This window comes from Pagrus pagrus, assembly GCF_965226575.1.
Source record: "Pagrus pagrus genome assembly, chromosome: 2".
NCBI classification, from domain to species: domain Eukaryota; kingdom Metazoa; phylum Chordata; class Actinopteri; order Spariformes; family Sparidae; genus Pagrus; species Pagrus pagrus.
In genome coordinates, this window is record NC_140186.1 from 34,283,093 (window position 1) to 34,290,152 (window position 7,060).

A 7,060-nucleotide genomic window follows, 5' to 3' on the forward strand; every position below is an offset into this window, starting at 1 on the left:
TTCAGGAGTCATGTTTAGTTACTGCTGCTGAAAACACAACTTTTCCTGTAATGCTGCTTCATAATAGAAGCTTTTAAATGACTAAATAACGGTGGGCTCTTACAGCTAAGAAGATATAGGAAATTAAATGTGTTTGTAACTGAATTAGTGGAGCCACTTTGTTAGCTGTGATTCTTTCATAGTACTGTGGGGATTGGGACAAGTGCGTCATTGGTTTAAGACACACCTTCAAGCAGGTAGACCAGTTGTGGAAATTCAAATCCCTGTTCTACCATGTCAAACCGAGAAGAGCAATGCCAGCAGATGTATATGGAAAAATGCCATACATGATGCTAATGTTATTGCATAGCAAGCTTCATAACAGCCTAACATTAGATAGCAGGGTACATAAATATGAACATTTGTGATATTAATATAGCGATAGTAATCATAATAAGGTGGCGAACAATGTTTCACTTTCCTCTCCACAGCCGAAACACATTAATTCATGGACCACCATGTCAACACCTGCTGTCACTGCTCACTTCTGCTGTGACATTGTGACTTTTCCATTCTGGGCCACCGTATTTGTAAGCATCGACTCCAAATAAATGATGATCCATATCTGGTTCCTGCTGCCAATCAATTAATGACACTAAGAGAGAGAGAAACATACACTGTTGTCTATCTATCTATCTATCTATCTATCTATCTATCTGTCTGTCTGTCTGTCTGTCTATCCGTCTGTCTGTTTATCCGTATGTCTGTCTCTCTGTCTATAATGTCTACACACAGAGAGAGAGAGAGAGAGAAAGAGAGAGTCTGTGTGTAGCCTACAGTACAGAGTCACATTTCACAGTGTGTTTGCATGTGTCGAGTGTGTGTCTCCATCTGTGTATGAGTGGGTGTATTGTGCCTCGTCCTCCCATGGTCAGGTCACGGTATGAGATGATAATCTGGCCTCATTGCAAATGTCCTATCCAGAGAAACAATGACAGATGACTGCAGATTACAGCTGCAGATTATCCAGCAGGGATTGACACAGGGGGGCAGACATGGGGGGAGAGGAGGAGAAAAAAAAGAGAAATATGTGTGAGTGTGTGGCATATACAGACAGATGAAGACATGCTAAAAGATAAAGGAAAAACAGACTGAAGAAGGGGCAGTTTGGGCAGGATAGACTGTCCATCAATTTTAACATTTAAAAATCAAAATCAACCATATTTATGTTACAGTACATATTTTGCAGTTTCTACTACTAACTTAGAATACCAGGAATTTATTTGTGCTCATTAAGAATACCAATGCGGAAAAATTATTAATATTTTCACATCCAATTATAATCTGCGTATCATCAGAGGGTTTGATTGACGGATGATCTCCGGGCAGCAAAAACACTAGCAATAAAAATCCAAAATATGAAACATTAAATTCACGATAAGCTATGAGCCATCTGGCCCTGTGAAACCAAACCCAAACACAGAAACAAATTCAACACAAGGCTCCCCAAATGACAGTCCACTGAGTGCCCCAGTGTCCTGCCCCCTGGCCTGCCACTGCCTCTGCTATGATAGAGCAACCAGCTGACTTGGCTGCTGGTGGCAGATCAAAATAAAAAGGGAGGTTCTGGGATTACCATTTTAACGGTCACTATTTTATGCAGCAGAAGGGCACCGAGTAAATGAAATGATAACCTAAATTAGGCCTGCATGAACATTAAGCCCAATAAGCTGTTTTTTATTGCAGCAATGAGTACGTAACTCTACACAGAGGTACATAGATGAGGAGGCAAACCTGTAAATAATGAGGCAGCAACAACAGAATAAGTCAGGAAATAGTGCAGGATATAGTTAGAGGTAAATAATGCTCTCTGCAGTATGTGAGATCTACCGAATACAAACAGGAACTGAATACTGTGACCTTCCGTTAGCACTGGAGCTGAAATGGTATCCCACATAATGAGACGGTTCTACTAAACTCTTGAACAATGAAAAATGTATCTAATTGAAAATACATTTGTATTTGTAGAAAATATTCACACACACAGCCGGAGTCAGGAGAAGGGATCCTGTTACATATCTGCTATCATTTGAAATGAATAAAAAGTTAATAAGACCCATGTTAGATTAATTATGTTGAGACGTCCGGCCATGGAGACCAGATTGTGTTCACATAAATTCTGCTCCACTCTCACCAGGATCCTGGGTGACACAAAAAATGAAAAAATAACTGACTGTAACTGTCCAGCTTACTTGTAATGGAAGTCCATGGTATTGATTAGCAGTCTGACAAAGATAAACCAATGTGTTTTGACTCAGACAAGTCTTCATCAGGGACCAAATGTCCATTTTATGTCTAAGACTGCCGATCAATACCATGAACATCCATTATAAGCAAGCCACACAGTCACTGTTTTTAAATTTTACTCACCAGATTTTTTGCTCTTATTATATTTCATTACTATTCCTGACTCATTGCATTCATTTGAATTATGGCTACTGACATTGTTGAACACCACGTTACATCCTGGGCTTTGGGCCACCCAGGACTATAGTTATAGGTTTAGCACCTTGAGCCACCCAACCGCACTCACATGAGTTTGGCATAAAACAGCACAGGTAAGAAGCTTAGTTTCTGAGGTAACACACTTTCACACTTAGTTTGGATATCACTGCCAGACACAAATGTTACAAGTGTGCTCTGCAATATGAAACTGGTGCTGGGGCTCATTTACCTATAAAATGCTGTAGCTGTAGCTGTAGTATTTTCAAATGTGTGAACACATCTGTCACGGACAATCTCCTGTTGTGTGCTGCATGTGTGAACAAGCAAATGTGGACAATATCCTGAGCTGAGTTTCTGGATATTGTCCAGAGTTCATATGTGAAAGGAGCTTAAGTCAATAATGAAAGGAGTCAAAGACAACAGCGTGAGAGATTAGAGTAAAAATATAACTGACCATGTAAGACTGATGAGAAAGCAGGCAAATCAAGTATCTGATTATGAGCACATAGTGTGAGAAACAAACATCAGATATAGAGAGATGGACAGAGAGCTTAAATCTGCTCTTTTTCTCTGAGCACATTGAAGCAGTCATTACATAAATGAACAAAACATTCAGAGCACACCAGCCACAGGCTAAAAAACATGCAGCAGCAGTCACACATGAATCTGGATTAATGGCCGTCACTTCAGTGAATCATACAGCAAGCAGCTAAACAAATGTGTGCTGCAGGTCTAGTACCATAATGTACAGTATGTACATGGCTCTGAGTAAACATCAGGTCAGTTAAATATGTGTATTCCCAACAGATTTTTAATTGATAAAAATATCACTGAATAACTAAAACATGTGGACCGGGTGCCTCTGGGGGTCTGGGCCCCTGGGCTATTGTCTGGTTTGGGTTAGGGTGATGGTTGCAGTGCAGGGAGAGCGCACAGCGTGGAGGATGCCACTACTGCTGACAGCATTTGTGAAGTCAGCATGACGGATGTCTCTCTCTCCTCACCTGCTGCTTCCTTTCTGACAGGAAGTTGGAGACCCATTGGAGGAAGGAGGCATGCTGATCTCAGTGAGTGTTTTTCAGTCCTGATCCCGGGGGGCCCCAGCGCTGCATGTTGCTCCAACAAGGAAACATCAGCACATATGAATTGGTCATTATCAGGCTTCAGCAGAACTTAATGACAAGCTGATAAGGTGTGTCCAGAGGTGCAGCTCTAAACAGCTGGTAGACCTCTGGTTTTATGCTATTGTAATTTACTTAAGCATGGCTCCTAGCTGATGTCTTTCAGCTGTTTTGAAAACCCAACATTTCCTAAATTTTAGTGCTTCATATTAAAACCTTTGAAATAACTATATAACTGGGGATTTACATTTAATTTATCGGAAAGGTGTTTCCGATTTTTTTTTATATGTGGATTTTAAATGTGTAGCTCCATCCAACGCAGGACTGACCATGTGGAGTATTGCAAGGTCTCCTGTTTGGTGAATGGAAAGGAAAACAACCGGAGGGAGAGGGAGTCTTGCTGTGGTAACTACCCCAGTCAAGTGTTTTGACCAGACCACCTGCCCCTTTACTGTTTTTGTAGTATCTGTCTACGTTATGTTGGGTTATGGCAACATTATTCTCAACCACAGTAATTGCTGAGGTCTGGTAACACAGCAACATTGCTAAAAATGGAGATTGTATTAACCTGTCACTAACTAGCCTCTATTTTTTGTTCATTGCTCGATAATTAACAGAGTGTATCTCTGCAACTAAGCTCTATTTCAATAATCAAGGTATAATAATAAAGGGAACACTTGAAATATTTGTTCAGATGTGTAAGTATAAGTATATGTCATTGGGTCCGAGTAAATTAAGTTGGCACACAGCATAAATGAAAGATTTTTTAAACAATTGTACAATTTTAGAATTAATATCCCTGAGGAATGATGCAGCTGCAGCTCCAAATCTCAAGCAAACCATAGCAAAACATCTGAACATGACCTCTGCCAACTTTAATGCTAATAAAGTGAATCAGAACAAAATTACAGAGGTTTTTGTACAGAGCACTTTGGCACCATCTGTGCCATTTAACATTTTCCTAGGTACCAAACTATATATTTCACTTATATGTTCACATAGTTGCTCAAACAGGTTAGAAGTATGGAGTGCAGTGAAAGTAGGTGGCGGTCTGTTTTGATGCTGTTTTTCATTTTTTCTCTCTCCTCTGGTAAGCTCCTCTTTCAGTGTCGGATCCATTGTCCTCTAAGCCCCTTCTGCTGCTCTATTACCTCTCTCACCGCAAACACACACACACACACACACACACACACACACACACACACACAGCTGTCACAGACATAGAGGAGGGGAGGGACAGAGAAATATGTATATACATATAGGGACAGAGACAGGAAGGGGGATCGTGAGATGGGATGGAGGGAGGAGAGAAGAAAAATTGAGGCGGAAGAAAAGAATATAATATTAATTAAATGAATGTGATGGTTCCCACACTCAAATATACAGCCTACCTCCTGATTCCCTTTTTAGTTCATTATGCTGTGTCTCAGGAAGAAAGCACTTTCATTATTAATCATTTATCTTTTTCTTTTTTGGCAGTAGATATAAAGTGGGAGGGAGGCTAAATGTGTTTGCAAGAATATCTATGTTTTTGTTTTATTTGTTAATTATCACATGTTTACATCCATAGTTAGATTCTTTAGGATGCAGACTTGCAGCAGGACAAAACTTCTCTGATGCTGACGACACACTGAGGTGTTTTCATGGAAGTTTGTCAACTGTCCTGTTGAATAACCTGTCCATGGGTCAAATCTCTTGCCTGCGCCCAGGCACTGTTAACTACCTCATCATCTTCTCACATTTCTCACGCATTAATTCCAACCCAAACACCAGAATAAATGTTGACAATGTACGTTTCTTCAAACCACAGACATGTTGTTCTTTTATATGTCTTTATGTACTGGTGTAAATGGTTTAAAGAGCCGATATAGTTATTAATCCCAAATCTGGTTCAATACTTAAACAGAATAAACAGGACGAGAGGCTGATGACTAACAAGAAACAAGTTATTCAGAGAATTGTAGATAGTAAAAAAGCACTAGTAAAAGGAGGGCCTAAAGCTACACAATAGTAATATTTAAACAACGAGTTGTGCAATTAGCTAGGCACTGCCAGTCACTTGATATAGATAGAAAAAGATACACTGGGAGAAATTTAAGGTACTGCTGATATATTTAAGGACCAAACACACACACGATGGAGACTGAATAAAACTCCTTAGGGCAAAACATCCCTGCACACGTTAAGACTCACAACACATTATTTAACTATAGATTCTCAAACTAATGGAGGTGATTCAGTTTGGTATAATAAGATGGTTTGCTTATCAGAATCATTCATTCACACTACAGGATTTTGTAACAATCATGATATCATTCCGCTGAAAGGCATCAAACAATAACACTGAATAATCACCAGGATCAAAAACAACTAATTTTGCATGCATTGTGTGTCATAAATTTACAGAAATGAAGTACTGTACATTTCCTCATTCAGTACACTAACAGCTGGCATATAGCCTATCAGGTGAAATGATGTTATATGATGATGTTAAATATATGTTATGTGATGTTATGTGATGTTATGTGATGTTGTTATGTGGTGTTATGTTATGTGATGTTATGTTGCGTTACATTACGTAACGTGATGTTACGTTATGTTAAGTGATGTTATGTTGCGTTACGTGACGTGTATTACGTGTTGTCACTTAACTATGTTAGGAAGTTGGAAGTGGAAATGGAAATGGAAATGTGATGTTATGTGATGTGATGTTACGTGATGTTATGTGATGTTATGTTATGTTATGTTGCGTTACGTTACATTACGTAACGTGATGTTTTGTGATGTTATGTTGTTATGTGATGTTGTTACGTTATGTTACGTTATGTTATGTTGCGTTACGTGTATTACGTGTTGTCACTTAACTATGTTAGGAAGTTAAAATGTTATGTGATGTGATGTTATGTAGTTATGTGATGTTGTGATGTGATGTTATGTGATGTGATGTAACATTACGTGATGTTATGTGATGTTATGTTATGTTGCGTTACGTTACGTAACGTGATGTTATGTTATTCATTACATGTTGTCACTTAACTATGTTAGGAAGTTAAAATAGCTCAATGTTGACTTTTAGTTTCACACTGGACATGAACAGCAATGTCCTGGATGAAAGTCCTGTGCTTCTTTATCCATATCATCCCCCCCGTCCTCCTCCCTCTGAATAAAGGCTGAATAAAGAACTAATGTAGAGATGCCACGGTCATCCCAGTCCAGCTGACAGTATGGGATTTACATCAGACTGCTCTGATAAGCATTTGGCTTTTACTGCTAAGCCTAAATTTACATATTATCATCTTAATGCATAGCCACTATACAATAAGCGGGGCTAAGAGAGACAGTTTGATTCTAATTGCAACACACACTACATACACACTCCTAACTTTAGTGTTTATGTAAGATTATAGTTAAAATGCATTCACCACCATGCACACACAGACATAGTGAAGCATTTG